General features: G+C 45.2%; 1 pseudogene; it reads left to right on the top strand.

The window, feature by feature from the left end:
* Positions 1 to 15,852: 15,852 nt before the first annotated feature.
* LOC125159859 (uncharacterized) lies at positions 15,853 to 16,005 on the top strand (annotated as a pseudogene).
* The last annotated feature ends 2,392 nt before the right edge of the window (positions 16,006 to 18,397 follow it).

Raw genomic sequence — 18,397 nt, 5'->3', positions numbered from 1 at the left:
TCCTGTACCTTAGAAAAGGGGTCACACAAACACAAACACCCTCCAGGCCCTGGGTTCCCTGCTCAGAAAATCCCGGGCAAGTTCCGAGGGATCGGATTCGCCAAATGGGTAGTGCTCCTGGTCGACCTGGGCCTCCACGCCCGGGACTCTATCTTTCCATGGCGCATCAGGGCTGAAGCCTCTCCCTGTCAGTGACAGAAACGGGCCAGTGTTTCCCACACAGAGTCCAGACCTTGGGGTCTCAGCTAAGAAACTTACGGGGAAGGATGGAGAAGTGGGAGACACAGAATTCCAAGCAGCCCTACCAGGGACTACACTACAAGCCTAAAATCCCAAGGAGACATATGCCTGAATCCTGAAAAGCCAACAACCCTTCCTCTCCACTCCGGTACTCCCGGGTCAGGACCGATGGATGCGAGACCCAGAATCCCAAACACCTGCTACGAGCCCCGGCCTCCAGGCCCTGAGTCATTACGATGGCTCACCATGGCTGGAGCCTGAGAGAAGGCAGTCACCCTGTACCTGAGAGAAAGGGGTCACAGAACCCGAAACAGCCTCCAGACACTGGGGTCTCAGCTCAGAAACTCACCGGAAAGTTCCGAGGGATTGGAGACACAGAATGGGAAGTGCCCCGCTCGCCCCGGGCCTCCACGCCCGGGGCTACTCGCCATGGCTCACGAGGACTGAAGCCATTCCTGTACCTGAGAGAAGGGGTCACACAAACACAAACACCCTCCAGGCCCTGGGTTCCCTGCTCAGAAAATCCCGGGCAAGTTCCGAGGGATCGGATATGCCAAATGGGTAGTGCTCCTGGTCGACCCGGGCCTCCACGCCCGGGGCTCTATGTTACCATGGCGCATCAGGGCTGAAGCCTCTCCCTGTCAGTGACAGAAACGGGCCAGTGTTTCCCACACAGAGTCCAGACCTTGGGGTCTCAGCTAAGAAACTTACGGGGAATAATGGAGAAGTGGGAGACACAGAATTCCAAGTAGCCCTACCAGGGACTATACTACAAGCCTAAAATCCCAAGGAGACATATGCCTGAATCCTGAAAAGCCAACAACCCATCGTCTCCACTCCGGTACTCCCGGGTCAAGACCGATGGATGCGAAACCCAGAATCCCAAACACCTGCTAGGAGCCCCGGCCTCCAGGCCCTGAGTCATTACGATGGCTCACCATGGCTGGAGCCTGAGAGAAGGCAATCACCCTGTACCTGAGAGAAAGGGGTCACAGAACCCGAAACAGCCTCCAGACACTGGGGTCTCAGCTCAGAAACTCCCCGGAAAGTTCCGAGGGATTGGAGACACAGAATGGGAAGTGCCCCGCTCCTCCAGGCCCGGGGCTGGTCGCCCCGGGCCTCCAGGCCCGGGGCTGCTCGCCGCGGGCCTCCAGGCCCGGGGCTGCTCGCCGCGGGCCTCCAGGCCCGGGGCTGCTCGCCGCGGGCCTCCAGGCCCGGGGCTGCTCGCCGCGGGCCTCCAGGCCCGGGGCTGCTCGCCGCGGGCCTCCAGGCCCGGGGCTGCTCGCCGCGGGCCTCCACGCCCGGGGCTGCTCGCCCCGGGCCTCCACGCCCGGGGCTGCTGGCCATGGCTCACGAGGACTGAAGCCATTCCTGTACCTGAGAGAAGGGGTCACACAAACACAAACACCCTCCAGGCCCTGGGTTCCCTGCTCAGAAAATCCCGGGCAAGTTCCGAGGGATCGGATATGCCAAATGGGTAGTGCTCCTGGTCGACCCGGGCCTCCACGCCCGGGGCTCTATGTTACCATGGCGCATCAGGGCTGAAGCCTCTCCCTGTCAGTGACAGAAACGGGCCAGTGTTTCCCACACAGAGTCCAGACCTTGGGGTCTCAGCTAAGAAACTTACGGGGAATAATGGAGAAGTGGGAGACACAGAATTCCAAGTAGCCCTACCAGGGACTATACTACAAGCCTAAAATCCCAAGGAGACATATGCCTGAATCCTGAAAAGCCAACAACCCATCGTCTCCACTCCGGTACTCCCGGGTCAAGACCGATGGATGCGAAACCCAGATCCCAAACACCTGCTAGGAGCCCCGGCCTCCAGGCCCTGAGTCATTACGATGGCTCACCATGGCTGGAGCCTGAGAGAAGGCAATCACCCTGTACCTGAGAGAAAGGGGTCACAGAACCCGAAACAGCCTCCAGACACTGGGGTCTCAGCTCAGAAACTCCCCGGAAAGTTCCGAGGGATTGGAGACACAGAATGGGAAGTGCCCCGCTCCTCCAGGCCCGGGGCTGCTTGCCCCGGGCCTCCAGGCCCGGGGCTGCTCGCCCCGGGCCTCCAGGCCCGGGGCTGCTCGCCGCGGGCCTCCAGGCCCGGGGCTGCTCGCCGCGGGCCTCCACGCCCGCGGCTGCTCGCCCCGGGCCTCCAGGCCTCCCAGTTACTCCACCTCCCAGTTACACTTAACTGGAGATAGGGTGCTAGAAAGATCGTTGGTCAGCGCCCCTTCCACCTTGAGACAATGTTGAAGGCTGTTTCTTTTGTTTCACATAAATAACGTGAACAACAGCATGAATTGGAGTCTGTATGTCCTGATGAGCTTTCTTGTATTGGCTTTTGGATAAATGCTCAGACTAAATATGCTTTGATGAAAGAAAGCAGACATTTTTTCCTCTGTTTACAGGTCCCTTTATTCTTATTTTTTTTGTATTGTGAACTATAGTACTCAGTAAAGTAAATCCTTGTGAAATTTCACTCCTCTAATGTTATTTTATTAGTGTAACTCTGACACTTTGCACTCAATCCACATAGCGTTAACATTTCCCTTCCTCATTACTATAGTATTAGTCTCCTCAAGGTCGTTTCTTTTCATGAATAATCCCTTGTCAGATACATAAGGCAGATGATATATACAGTACAGCACTTGAAAAATCCCACACATGCCTTGTAGAAAAGGACAGTGTGCTGTTCATGCTGACATTTACAGACATTATCTTAACTAAGCCATTCATATTTTAATTTTTAATCTGTGATGAATTGTCGTTTCCCATGATGTGTATTAGGAAACCCTTCTTTTAGTGTTGATTTCCAATGAATTGAGCCCTGACCTGTCCACAGTTGGCTGATTAAAAAGTATCCAAACAAAGCCTTCTGGTGCCTTCCTCAAGGCTCCCCTGAGTCCCAAGGGGTCACCTCTGTCATGTGGAAAGCCCTCTGTTTCTGTTAAGGGACCTGATTGTAGAAAGCAGTGCAAGATGTTGGAGGAAGGCACGGAGGTGTTTTGTTTTGTTTTGTTTTGTTTTGTTTTGTATGTTTTTATTTCCATGCAGTCTATGCAAACCGGAAAAAACCTCCATCCCTTCTTTGGTCTCTATCAAATGCAGAACCTGGTGCAGCTTCTGTGAGAAACAAGAATTCAGTCCCTACTATGGACACAGAGAAGGTCAAGGGAAATGATACAACAATTTTCAGTTGTAACTCTCTCTCTGGAATCTTTTATCTCTTTATACAGCACTCTCTCCTGGTGTTGTCTCTAGGTTGTACGTTCTGACATATATCTATGGCGTTATTTACTGTACAAAGAGTAAAACTCTTTCTCAAGAGCCTACTGGCCTCTCTGTTCTTAGCTTGTTTGTCATCTTTGGTGGTGCCTATAGAAGCCATAAGTGTTTGGAGGCTGAGGACCACAGGGAAGCCGCTGTGTGTTTGTGGAAATAACATGAGGAGGATGACATCTCACATGACACTTAGGTCTCCTGGCCTGCCTCACTTCTTCCAGACCTCCTTTCATGGGAATATTCCTGAAAACTGAAACAGTTTAATTGTTGTTATTTTACTCCTTTTCTGTACAGAGCTAGTCATTAACCTGGTTAGAACATTGGTTGTCTAACTCACTAACTGAAAAACACGAAAAGTCCTACTTTCTGCGATATGCTTAGCAATTTTGAATGCTCTTAGTCAAAGGTTAATTTTTTCCAAATTTCATAATTCATCAGTTTTCCCATCTCTGGGAAATGTGCTTTTGCAGAGTCACTCCAGGGCTCTGTCCTGGACTTAAAGTCCATGCATTCTGCCCTTGAGCCACTGATGTCTGCAGGGCCCTCCTTCCTCCCAGGTTGTGGACACAACCAGCCCTCCAGAAACTTTGGGTTCATGGCTGGGCCACCAAGGGGTCAAGGTCTGGCTGTCCACATGCTTCCCAGGAGTGGTTGGAACAGCAATGCTGCAGTACAGGTCATCATGAGAAGCTTCTGTAAACAGGAGTCGCATACACTGTGATCAGGGCATGGGCTAAAAGATGACAGGAGAGAGGAGGACACAGGACATGTGGTGCCATGCTTCATGGACAGGGCTGCATAGAGCAGAAGGATGAGGGCCTGGGGAGAGGCAGAGAAAGAGACAGGCAGGGAGAGAGACAATGCGTCAGTGATGGGGGAACTGGGCATGTCTGAAGGAGTGAGAGGAAGAAACAGAGGGAGACGATAGAGAGAAGCAGTGACAAAGAGGAGGCAAGGAAGAAAGGATGGAGCTGGTCACAGTGTGTGGAGAGGGCGATGGGCCATCCAGGAGGGGCTCTGTGACGATGCTCTTAGTGTTGGAGGCAGAATGTGTAGGAACCCTGGGCATGACAGTTCCCTGAGTGCAAAGCTCCAACCTCACTGCGGCAACCTCTGTACAGGCCATTGCCCTTGAGAAGATGGGTGCCCCTCATTTTGCCTGGCGTGTTGGGGTCCTGTCTCTGTATCAGTCATGGAGATAAATGGCTTGAGGCAGCATGTGCAGCTTGTTAGCAGGTAAAGACCAGAGTGTGCCCCATGGCACCCTCGAATTATAGCTGTTAACCTGGGAAATGAGGGAGAATCCCTCACATCTATTAAGCAGAGGAACAGGGAGAGAGAGTCAGTGTCTCCTTTTAGTTGGGTTCTATCTCGGCCAGACCAATAAGGAAGGTCCTCTTCTGGAGGTTCCTCCTGATATCTGCTGGGTTTTGGGGACTTTCCCTTGTTGGGACACTTATTCTTTCTCATGTCCTTTCCCCTTGCAGTAGGATCATTGACCCCTTGCTAAGGAGGTTCTCGGCCTCCTCCCTTGCTGCTGGGCATATTTATGGTCTTATAAGCCCCCTGTTGTGATCTCCCTGAGACCCTCTGATATCAACCTATGTGGACCTGCATCTGGAGAGAACCTGCACCTGGCCGAGGGCACAATCTGGCCACAGGGCCTTGTGGGGGAGGGTTGTCTGGCACGGAGGGGAGGAAAATGGGTGGCTGCAGTGGCAGTGCCTTGGCTGGGGAGGCTGCAGCAGTGGCAGCAGTGGCAGCAGCCAGCCCGCTGGGGGAGGAGTTTCAAGCTCAGGGGAGGGGAGGGAAGCCTAAATTGTCATGAAGAGGGGAACATTAGGGGAGCAGTCTGTCGCTTCTTTGGCTCCCTGGGTGAGTCTCCGGGTAAAGCAGCCAAAACCTTTGCCTGGCTCTCCTTGCCCCATCCCGACTCCACAATTCTCCCGTGAGGCGGAGTCACAAAGACAGAGGGACAGGGGCGCCCCCTCCAATGAGGAGACCAGCCAGATGCTTGCCTGGCCATTTTCTGAAGGAACCCAGGTGACGCTCAGCCCCAGAGGTCCCAGCCTTGTAACACATGATCAGAAGCCATTCTTATATCACCACAGACCCAGTGCCATTCATTATGGAATCTCAGACAGGCCCACTCAGTCTCCATGGGCCCCTAGGGACCCCAAGGGTACCTGTCTGTGGAGCCACAGAAGCTTACTCAGCAGGCAAGCTAGACCGAATCGCACATTCACATTCACATACACACCAGATGTTATTATATTCCCTACCAGAGAATCCCTACCTGTGAGGCTTCTGAAGTCTTGGGGAGTAAACAGGTCCCCCTTCCACTCTTGTGAGCGGCCCTGACTAGATTGGCCCCAGCCTTACCGGTTCTGACCCTCGGGCCCAGTACCTCACCAGCCAAGTCTCCTCGTGTCCGGTGGGAATGCCGGTGAGGTGCTGGCCTGAATGGGACAGAGAAGGAGACTGCCGATATTTAGGCAGGTTGCTCACTCTACCTTATGATCCCTCATTCCGGTACCGCCTCGCTGTTCTCCCAAACTGGTGGCAACAATGAGCCAGCATGGTTGGGTTTCCTGCTCAGGGAACCAAATTTGTTATGGAACCAGGTTGGAACACTGGCGGAAAAACCAAGTGGCACTCAGAGATCTTGGGGGATTGGAGATTTATTTAACACAAGCGGGCTCAGAGGAGACCGTATGTCTCCAAAGATCTCAACCCCGATTGAGAGCAGGAAGGGTAATTTTTAGTTATCAGCCTCCGTATTTGTGTGTGTGTGTGGGGGGGGGGTGGTTAAATGTGCAGCAAACAAGGGAAGAAGAACCCGGAGGAGGGGGTCTCTAAGCTAGAGACCAGAGTTTGTTTTAGTTCAATCAGCCACCCTTAGTGTACCTTCTCCACTTCTCCAACAGAACTAGTTATGTGCAACATGATAGTGCATTGCTATTCTTACATCTACTGCTGATCTCTGGATTGCGGATTGTAAGTGAGAAGTTTAAAACACCACCCCTTTCTCTTACATGAAAAGAGAAATCTCTGTCTTCACCTAGCCTTCCTGTGATTGTGAAGACATGGCAATTATTATTTCAAGGCACAGTTATCTACCTATGAGTCTGATGGAACTTATTTCACACATCTTCATCCCTAAAGCACTTTTCATAGAAAATATTACCCATATAGAGGCAGGAAATTCATCACAGATGTGTAGCTCCCTCTAGGTATGCATTCTGACCTTGTCACATTTGTGTCATCAAACACATTGACACCGTGAAAAATAAGCTCTCAACATCAAGATGGTGACATTAGAGGATATGGTGTAAAAGGAATTTCATGTGTTCTCAATTAGAAATAAATTTTAATGGTGAAGGAGAAAGTTAAAGTATTGTCAAATTTTATTGACATATAGTAGACACACCATGTTGTATTAGTTTCAGGCGTATATCACCGTGATTCCGTGTGTATACAATATGCTCTCCATATACCTAGACAAGCGTAGCTATGATGTGAAAGCATGCAATATTTTCTTACAGGGTTGACTATATTCTATAACCTGTACATTGTATCCCAATGACATATTCATTTCATAGCTGGAAGCCTGTATCTCTTTCTCAAGGGTGTCAATTTTTTATTCAACCCATGTATTTTCATGGTAAATACCACTGCCTGTCGTTCATTCAGCATGTGTCAATTTGCAGTCTGTCTTTCTGGGAATGCTGCTTAAAGCATTACAAATTACATCATTGTATCAATAAATTCGGTTTCATTCCTTATTCAGTAAAAAGGAGAAGGAAAACATTTCTTTGTGTCTCAGGCCCTGTCACTAAGACCCTTCCCAATCTGGAGGACAGGCTTAACTGGACCAGCTACACCCTCAGTATCTCCAGCTGAGCGGCCATGGCTTTGAACATTGCAGGAATTCCCACGGCGGCCAGCAGAGGGCGCGCACACAGCACGCCCATGGAGGGGCCGGTCCTCTGCAGGCTCAGCGATAGCCAGAGAAGGCGCCCATTAGGCTTTTCTGATCCAGGGTGCCTCAGAGCTGGAAAGGCTTCCTTGCTCCTGAGGACCCAGTGCCTCAGAGTGTGGGCAAAGAGCCAGAGCTGGGTATCCATCAGGCTCCGCCCCCAGGCCTGGGGGAGACTCTGGAGGCTTCCCAGCCACTTGCAGTCTCCTCAGTGGTGGGGCTGAGTACTGGGGATGGGTGCTGGGCAGCTTCCAGGAAGCGCTGGATGGTCAGTGAGCAGCACAGTCCCTTGCATTCTCAGGGCTGTCCGTGGTTTTTTCCTCATTTCCCCTGCCGGTATGTGAACAAGATGTATTTCAGTCAAGGATGTGTGGATTCAGGGGGTCCCACGATGCCACGTCAGAGAGGCTGGGTTTTTTTTTTTTGTTGTTGTTCCAGATTCAAAATTGTTTTGGGGGAGAAATCCTGTCACAAATACGGAGGAACAGGAGTCGCTTTCACTTTGGAAGTAAAGACACCAAATGTTGACTCTCAGGACCTTCTAGAAGAATCAGCTGGGACCCACTCTTCCAAGTCCTGCTGGAAGCAGAGCCAGAGGTAAAAACACAATGTGCCCTCCACATCATACATGCTTTTATAATTTTCAGTGGGTATCTGTCCCCCAACAATGTTGTAGTCGCTGAAAACAACTGAAAACCTGACAGGTACTTTGTGTCAGGAACCTCCCGTTATTTGAATATTCAATATTATTCCTGCGTCAGAATTTGTTACAGTTATCCTTTCTTGTCTTCGTTGGAAGGAATCTCATCAATAATATCTTAAAAACATACTAGTTACCTTATGTCTTTTTCAGGTGAGATTTGGCATGTTTTTTAATTTCTCATGAACTCGTGAAAAACTGAAATACTTTTAAATTGATTGCAGTTTTTACTAAAAGCTGATTCACGCCATCCCTCTGAGACTGCTGCTGGTCAAAGAACTTACCAATGCCCCTTCTCAGTGTGGGAAAGATTGTACTAAGCAAGCATTGTGAGCCAAGTTTAGAAGAAAAAGCCTGAGCATAGTGTATCTCTATGAAAATTGATGCTTAGATCCCCTGTCTGATACATTTCCACTTTTTTTTATGTTTCTTTTTTGGCCCATTTTCTCATTCAGAGATTCGTAGACCTGCCTCAGTTTTACATTCACCACCCATTTTATTCTGGTGGACTTTTTTTTGAGTACGTTGTTAGATTCTGTTTGCCAAATCTTGGTTGAGGACATTTGCATCTGTGTGCTTGAACGATACGGACCCATAGTTTTGTTTTTTCGTGGTGTCTTTATCTGGTTTTGGTATCAGGGTAATGCTGAATTAATTTGGATATTTTCTTTCCTGTTCTATTTTCTGGAATAGTTTGACAAGTATAGACATCAACTTTTCTTCAGATGTTTGATAGAATGTGCTTGTGAAGACGTCCGGTCCTGGACTGTTGTCTCTTAGGTGACATTTGATTACTGAATCTGTCTTCTTGCTAGTAAACCATCTGTTCAAATTTTTGATTTCATTCTGCTTCAGTTTTGGTAAGTTCCATGTTTCTAGGAATTGATCCATATAATCTGGTTTGTCCAGCTTGTTGGCATATAGTTTCTCATAATATTCTCTTACAATTGTTTGTATTTCTGTGGTGTTGGTTGTTCTCTGTCATTGTTATTTATAGGTGTCATTTCTGTTTTCTGATTAGTCTGGCTAGGGCTTATCAATTTCAATGTTCTTTTCATTGAAGCAGCTCCTAATTTCACTTACCTTGTTCTACTGTAGTTTTACCTTCTATATCACTTATTTCTCCTCTGCTTTTAATTATTTTCTTCATGCTGCTGTTTGGGGGTTTTGTTTGTTGTCCTTTGTCTGGCTTTTATAGTTATAAGGTTATGGAGTTTACTTCAGGGTATTTTGTTTTTTGTTTTTTCCTGAGGCAGACCTGTATTGCTATAAGCTTCCCTGTTAGAACTAGTTTTCTTGCTTTACAGAAGTTTGGATTGTTGTGTTTTCATTTTCATTTGTTTCCATGTTATTTCGATTTCATCTTTGATTTCTTGGTTGACCCATTGATTGTTTAGGAGCATGCTGTTTAACTTCCATGTTTTTGTGCCTTTTGCAGATTTTTTTTTTCTTGTTGGAGACTTCTACTTTCATAGCATTGTGGTCTGAAAAGACACATGGTATGACGTCGATTGGTTTGATTTTGTTTTGGCTTGTTTTATGACCTAATATTTTATTGAGTGTGGGGAATTTTCCATGTGCATGTGAAAAGAATGAGTATGGTGCTGTTTTAGGATGGAATGTCCTAAATATATCGGTTAAGTCCATCTGGTCTACTCTATCATTCAAAGTCACTACTTCCTTGTTGATTTTCTGATGGAATGATCTCTCCATGGGTATCATTGGAGTGTTAAAGTGCCCTACTATGATTGTATGACTATCAATACTTTAGGTTTTGACTGTTTTGTGTACTTGGATGCTCTCAGGTTGAGTGCGTATATGTTTACAATTGTTCTATCTTTTTTTGGATTGTACCTTTTATTATTATAGTGTCCTTCATTGTCTCTTGTTACAGTTTTCTTTTTAAATCTATTTTTTTCTGATATAGGTATGGCTACTGCAGTTTTCTTTTGATACTTTAGTTCTATAGTTAGCCTCTTGTAGGTAGAAGATAGATGGGTCCTATATTTTATTCATTCTATCACCCAGTGCCTTTTATTATGAAGAGAGAGTGCACAGGCATGGGATGGCAGGGTGGGGGAATGGGGGAAGATAGAAGGAGAGCGAGAGAGAATGAGAGTGAGGATGTATCTTAAGCAAATCTCAAGCTCAGTGCAGAGCTCAGTTGGGACTCAATCCCAGGATCCTGGGATCATAGCCTGAGCCCAAATCAAGAGTCGAAATCTCAAGCGATGGAGCCATCCAGGTGCCCCTATCTGTCACCCAGTGCCTTTGATTTGAGCATGTATTCTGTTTCCGTTCAAAGTAATTGATAGACATACAGTTGTCCTTTTATTACTTGATGTTGGTTGTTTCTGAATCTGTCTGATCCTTTCTTCTCTTTCTCTTTTCTATGGTTTGCTGGGTTTATTTAGTAGTGCAGTTGAAATTGCTTGTCTTTATACTCTGCATATGTATTAGTGGTGTTTGATTTGTGGTTATTATTAGGTTTGTACCTAACCACTTCTGCATATAGAAGTCTATATTAAGTTGATAGTTGTTGAAGCTTGAACCAGTTCTTTACTCCTCTCCTCCCCGTGTTGTAGATATGTAGTGTCATATTTCAAAACCTTTCATATCGTGGATACCTTGGCTGATGTTTTACAGATATATTCATTTTTATTGCTTTTGCGTTTCGCACTTTAATACTGTCACTTTAGGTGTTTCTTTTCCACTTAAAGAGTCTCCTTTAACATTTCTTGCGGGGGTGGTTTGTGGCTTGTGAACTCGCTTAGTATTTATTTGGCAACCTCTTGATCTGTCCTTCCATCTGAATGATAGTGTTGTGGATAGACTCTCTTTGGCTGCAGATGTTTTCCATTCAGCAACTTTACCATACCTGCTGCTCACTTACGGTTTCAAACTTTCTTCTGAAAAACATCCAGTGATAAACTTATGGGGTTTTTTCTTGTAGGTAACTGTCATCTTTTCTTTTCCTGCTGTTAAAATTTTTCTTGATCATGACATTTTGGGTTTTAATTACTACATGACTTGGTGTAGATCTGCTTCTGCTGAATATTTTGGGGGTTCTTTGTGCCTCCTGCTTCTGAATCTGTTTCCTTCCCCGATTGAAGGAAGTTTTCATCTATTGTGTCTTCAAATAAATTTTCTGGTTCCATTTGTCAGAATTCTCAGAATGAGAAATAGGACAGGAAAGACCTATTGAAGCTTCTCTGATGAGTCACTGGATTTGCATGCGTGGAGGATACATTCGGGACTCAAATGAACAACCTACCTTTAATTTCAAAGAACTAGAAAAAGACAACAATCTACGTCCAATGTTCTCAAAACGGAGAAAGGAATACATATGAGAGTGGAAACCAATGAAATAGAGACCATGAAATCAATAGAAAATAGGAAGAAGACCAACAGTGGGTTTTCGAAAGAGTGAAACAAAATTGTCAAGACTATACATAGACTATGCTAAGACAGAGAGACGACCCAATTCAAAATAACTATAAATAAAAGAGAAGACATTACACCTGATACCAAAGAAATATAAAGGAAACAAAGAGGCGACTATGTGCAAATTAGATGCCAGCAAACCACTTACCTAGAAGAAATGGATAGGTTCTTAGAAACACACAACCTACCAAGACTGTATTAGGAAGATATAGAAGGTTTGCACAGACCCATTAAAGGAAGACTGCATCAATACAAGAAGATAACCAATGCAAGTAAATTGAGTTAGTAATGGAAATTCTCTCAGGGAAGAAAAGCCCAGGAACAGGTGCATTCACTGGTGAATTTGAACAACCGTTGTAGAAGAAACTAACAGCAGTCCTCTCACTGATTAAAAAGGGATAAACACCTCCAAACTCATTTCATGAGACTGGAATACCCTGGTAGGAAGCCAGAAAAGGATACTACTTGAACAGAAAACTATAGGCCAGTATCCCCGTGATGAATATAGATGAATAATTCCCAATAATATACAAGCAAACCAAATTCAGCATCACCTTAAAAGGATCATTGACCGTGATGAAGGGCTTTTTTCCCTGTAAAGGAAGGATGTTTCAGAAATGCAAATCAATAAATGTGACTCCTCACATACTTGAATGAAAAAAAATCAACCAGAAACCAGAATCTTAAGTATAAATAGCAAAGGCAGGGTTACTAGAAGGGAGGTGGGCAGGGGGATGGGTTTAATGGGTGATGGGCTAAGGAGGGCGCTAGTAGTGAGGAACACTTGGTGTTGTATGTAAGTGATGGATGACTACATTCTATACCTGAAACTAACACTACACTGTATGTTAACCAACTGGAATTTAATTAAACACTTGAACAAATAAATTCTAAAGAAATACATAAATAAATTTAACCTAAAATAAATAAATACATTTTAAAAATTAAAAAGAAAACTCATGTGACGATGTCAATAGACACAGAAAAAAAAAGTTCTGAGAAAATTTGGTATCCATTTGTGCTAAAAATCTCTTTAGAATTCTGTGTAGAAGGAACATATCTCAACATAAGAAAGGCCATGTATGTGAAGCCCACAGCTAACATCATACTCAATAGTGAGATTGTGAAAGATTTTCCTCTAAGATCAGGCACAAGACAAGGATGCCCTAGATATGTGAAGGGGATTGGTTGATGCAGGCTTCTGTTTATGGAATGAATAAATCACAGGTAGAAGACATAGCATAGGGAAAATAGAGAATGGTACTGGAGTGGTGATGCATGGTGAGAGACGATAGCTACACCTGTGTTAGCGTAGCAGCATGTATACACTTGTCCCATCACTATGTTGTTCATCTGAAACTAATGTAACACAGTGTGTCAGCTATTCCCAAATAACATGATTTTTTAAAAATAAGGTAAAGGAATGAAATAAAAAGTTTAATGTAAAAGAACCTGTTCCTATCTAATCAAGAAATGCAATAAAGTTCCAAAATAGAAAGTCACAGATCAAATTCTGTAGCATTCCTATACACTAACCAAATTATCTAAGAGGGAAAGAAAACAATCCCATTTACAATAGCATCAAAACCAATAAAATTTATAGGAACAAATTTAGCTAAGGAAGTGAAAGACCTCTCTACAGAAAACTGTAAAACCTGTGTGCAGAAATGGAAGAAATTCAATTTGTATGAAAGAAACAGGAGACTCCGCCCACCAACTCCAGTTATACACCACAGCACAGGAGAAGTGCCCTGCAGGTCCTCACCACACCAGGGACTATCCAAAATGACCAAGCGGAAGAATTCCCCTCAGAAGAATCTCCAGGAAATAACAACAGCTAAGGAGCTGATCAAAAAGAATTTAAATAATATAACAGAAAGTGAATTTTAGAATAATAGTCATAAAATTAATCGCTGGGCTTGAAAACAGTATAGCTGGCACAAAAACAGACACATAGACCAATGGAATAGAATAGAAACCCCAGAACTAGACCCACAAACGTATGGCCAACTCATCTTTGACAAAGCAGGAAAGAACATCCAATGGATGTAAGTTTTATGCAATTAGAAACACATATCTTCAAATGTATTTGGAACCACAAAAAGACCCCAAGTAGCCAATGCAAGAAAGAACAAAACAGGTGGCATCACACTTCTTGATTTCAAGCTGCATTCTAACACAAAGAAATCAGTTATGTCATTGGCATAGGCACACACACACAAGGCAATGGAATGGAAATTGAGAGCCCAAACTAAAGCCATGCATGCACAGTCAACTAGTATTTGACAAGGGAGTCAAGAATACTCAGTGGAGAAGAGTAGTCTCTTGAATAACTGGAGCTGGGAAAATTGGATAGTCACATGTATAAGATTAAAGCTTAGCACCTTATGTTACATCACTCCAAGAATTAACTTGAAATGGATTAAAGATGTAAACGAATGATATGAAAACAAAATTCTTCCTCACCATTTCAGCTCTTATTATGCCAAGACGTAGCTGTTGAAGTGGTGAAGGGCTGGATAGAGAGTAGTCCTGGAAATAGAAGCCTGTGTGTGTGAAACAGACTTTCTTTAGTAGTCTGTAATTATCCCCCTGATGCTTTAAGAGTAGCCACTTCCTTCCCTACATTTTCAGGCACAGCTAGTACCATGCTTGCTGCCAGCAATGCACTGCTTTGTCTCCACAAATGCCTAGAAGCTCTAGGTTGGACCCATTGGGAAGGGTGGAGTTTTGTGGCAGTAATGCTGCCCTGTTGAAACCAGGTGGAGGGGAAGGAGAGAGGTGCCATTCCGGCTTCACTGGGGTTCAGGTATGTTAGTGTTGGTGTTGGATTTTTCACCTTTTACTCTAACACATCTCAAAAGTTTAATTTCTGTCCGGCATGTCAAAATGGCTTCCAGAACAGTTCCTCCTTTCTCAGAAGTGTCCTCCGTGTCATACCCCGTTGGGCTGCTCTTTATCACCATCCAGGGTCTTTGGGCCACCACCAACTTCTCCAACCTGGTGGCCTCTGGGACCTCACCCTCCACCTCCACCATCTGGAAAGATGATTGAAACAGTATGAGTTGACTTATAAAACACGTTTTGTCTTTTTACTTGTTGAGTGTTTGGAGAGGATGCAGTGATGGCACCACAGGGCTTTCAGGTTAGCCTGAGTGAGGACAGTGTAATGTGCTTCCAATTTCTCAGGAAATGAATGAAATGGGCAGTCGTTTCCACCCAGTGAGCTGGGCAACACATGTCTCTGAGAAGGAAAGAGGCCTTATACATGCTGACTCCCTAGGATGTAGCTTGTACAGAGACCATGTGCTGGGCTCTCTGAGGGATGAAACACACCCCTAACTTTATTTCTAGCTAGTTGAGACCTGAACTGTTCACAGATGCTTGATTAGTTATAAAAACTCCTGAACCAGGGCCATGTAGACCTTCCTCAAAGGACAGGATCAGATCTCCCTCTTGTCCTCAAGGGTCACCTGAGGCACCTGAAAAACCCTCTGCCCCTAGTACGGGACATGAGAATGTGAAAGAGTTGAATATAATGAAACCTGTTGCGGATGGTTTGTTTTTCTTGCACACAGTCTATGCAAGTCAGAATCAACTTCCATCCCCCTCCATCTTTTATGAGACCTAGGACATGGTGCAACTCCCATGGGGAATATCAGTTGTGTCTCTACCATGGATGCAGAGAAAGACAAGGTAAATTCTGTTGCCTATTTCAGTTGCAATGCTTTCTGGAAAATTTATCTGACCTTGTCTGGTTTTCTATGCCCTCTGGTATTTTTACTGTTTGATTTACATCCTCACAAGCCTCCAGACTTCTCCAGTTTAAGATCATCATGTTAGCTAGTGCCTCTGGACGCCACAAGTGTGTGGAGGTGGAGGACCACGTGGCTATCACTTTGTGTTTGTGGAAATAACTTGAGGAGAATGACACTTCACTGCACCCTCAAGTCTTCTGGAGCATGGGACACCTTTCTCACTTTCTTTGCATGGGATTATCCTGATTATTTTCATTTTTTTTCCTATTTCAGAGTAGGCCATGAATTTGTTCAGAATGTCTGCTATGAGCCTCGTGACTGGAAAAGATAACAACACTTTCCAACATTATATTGTGTGCTTTGTGCAGTGTTGAGGGTTCTTAGTTAAATTTCAGAACTCATTACTGGTCCTTCTGTGTTGGTCAATGTGCAATAGAGAAGTTCTCCCAAGCTTTGCGCAGTGGCAGTATCATAGCCAATGAGGTTTATCCGAGGCGCGATTATTGCTCATCGAGAATTTCTCCAGTTGTCCCCTAGGTGGAAATACTCTGAATTTTCAGAAGCGGCATGTGTAATCGAAAATGTACGTGGAACTTCAGTCGTGAAGGGAGAGAATCAGTGATTACCTGCAGGGCCAGTAACTCACAGAGTTCTTCAGTTGTATTTATATGAGCAGGTTCAATTGTGTCCCAGGAACAGTTGCAACTGGTACTTTGTCTCATGATGCCTTATGGGAGTTTTACACCTGAAATTGAGACATGTTTCTGTTCATTCTTTTACGTAGAATTTCTACCTCCCTTTTACAATGGGACAAAATAGCTCTGCAATTCATATTGTATTTAAAAGCTGAATTACCTGTGAATTAAGGTAAACACTCTTAAGACCATGAATGTGCACAGGTAACGTGTTTCTCTCAGAAAACACATTTCTAGGCCCCCTGCAGGACTCCAGGAATCCCCATCTCCTCAAAGGTCTCTGTGCCCTTGCACAGAAGATGTCTTTGTCAGTGAGGGAAGCAGAGTAAGGACATGAATGGGATGGCAATTTGAGCTTTGACCCTGGGGTGGCCCTGAATCTCTGTGTGGTGCTGGGCTTTTCTTTCATTCCTTCATGTTTTGTCTGTTCTCAATGTGTAAGTAAAAAGTCTGCAGATCTGGTGGAAGAGGGGTGTCCTGAACACAGATGCCTGCCTCTCTGGAATACGTTCCTTTATTAGACTGGCATTACTGCCATCAATCTTCAAGAATAGGATTCCTTGGCTTTCTGCATTTGTAACCATGTGCAGTGATGTGTGGAGACAGTAGTTTCTCCTTGTGCATCTGGTACCTTCAGGCTGTAGGTGGGACCTCATAGGAGGTCCTCGTGAGACCTTCAGGTTGTAAGTGGGATCTCGTGGGAGGGTAGAGTTTTCTGGCACTGATGCTGCATTCTACTAGAACCCGTGAATGAACAAGGGGCCAGGTGCTGACACCTGCTTCATTGTGTTTCAGCTCCTGTGGGCGTTCTACTTCTGTCTGTCATACCAACATACCTGTCGCTTCTGTTCTGTAGGTCCTTATGGTTGCAAGAGGACCTCCTCTTTTACCAGGTCCACCCTGCATGCCCTCCCCCACAGATCCCCTTTATCACTGTTCATGGACTCTATAAGTCACCACCAGCTCATTGGTGCCCTCAGTGACCTCCACCTCGACTATTTGTAAGATGATCTGAACAGTATGAGTTGACATGTTCAGCATATTCATCTACTGTCTTGTTGAGTCTCTGAGAAGATGTAGAGATGGCCTCACAGGCTTTTCAATGCAAGGGTGCTGCTGACTGAAACACTGTTAAGATTCCTCAAGTTTCTTAGGCCATACATATGTTGGGCTGTGCCTAAGTGTGTGTATCTCTGTGAGACTAAATGCGACGAAAGGTTGTAGATTAGCTGTGTGGCTTCCTTGGCTTCAGCCTGAGTCACACTCTTAGCGGGGAATTCAGGGTTGACCAGGAAATGCCCCTGCTGGACTCCTGTCACCGCAACCCTGAACCTACTTTCACCACCCTGCCTGAAGGTTTGCATCTCCGACACTTCCCTCACAATTTCCTGAGGCTTTGCGTGTGTTCCTCTTGTCTCAGACCTAATGCCAGCTCTCAGTGGGGAGAGCCTCAACTCAGAGCATCAGCTTTGTGATCTGAGAAGCAGGGATAATGTTGATCTCTGAGGTCAGCGCGATGAAGAGGTGGTTAAGCACATGAGGAATTTGTAAAATATATGGGATGAGTGAGCACTCACCCTTTTCAGCGTGGAAACGAATGTATCTGCACAGAGAAGATCATCAACAGATGTTCATTCAATTTCATGAAACTAAGGGTATAATGCCTGAGGCTGAGAGATTGGCAATTCTAGTTTCAAAGGATGCAACAAAGATTCCTGTGTGTTTTCTATTAAAATTCAGGTCCTACTTTACAAGGAAGGAAAAGATAAGTATGAGAATATGGATGTTCAGGGATCTGAAGATAATCCTCTTCCATTACAGGTAGACACACAAATGCACCCTGACAAATATGTGCTCATCCAAGGCCACAGATGTATCGAAGAAGAAAAAACGCATATAGAAGAACAGAAGATCCCTTTGCAATAACTCAATCACTTTGACATAGAGGGCAATCAGTTTGAAATTTGAAGAGCACACTGAACCATTACAAACCAGCTGTGGTTATTATATATTTAGAGATGGGGTCTAATCTACCCCTTGGTCTGAATGCTTTCCCTGTCCACCCCGTCCCCTCCACATTGTCCTTCCTAATATCCCCTAATACACTTGTCATAGTTGTGTTTCTATGTCAGCGTCTGCCTCCAGGAAAATCGACACTCATTCCCCATCAAGTGTACACTTTGGCGTTCTTGTATATGCAGTTAACAAACAGGTAGAATGTATAGTATTGGTGTACGAAGACAGATCATTGTTTGGGGTTGTATTGCCTGGAAGGGACCAATAGTTCCATCTGAGGGGT

Source organism: Prionailurus viverrinus, unplaced genomic scaffold, assembly GCF_022837055.1.
Source record: "Prionailurus viverrinus isolate Anna unplaced genomic scaffold, UM_Priviv_1.0 scaffold_72, whole genome shotgun sequence".
NCBI classification, from domain to species: domain Eukaryota; kingdom Metazoa; phylum Chordata; class Mammalia; order Carnivora; family Felidae; genus Prionailurus; species Prionailurus viverrinus.
This window is presented reverse-complemented; position numbering and strand designations above follow the sequence as displayed.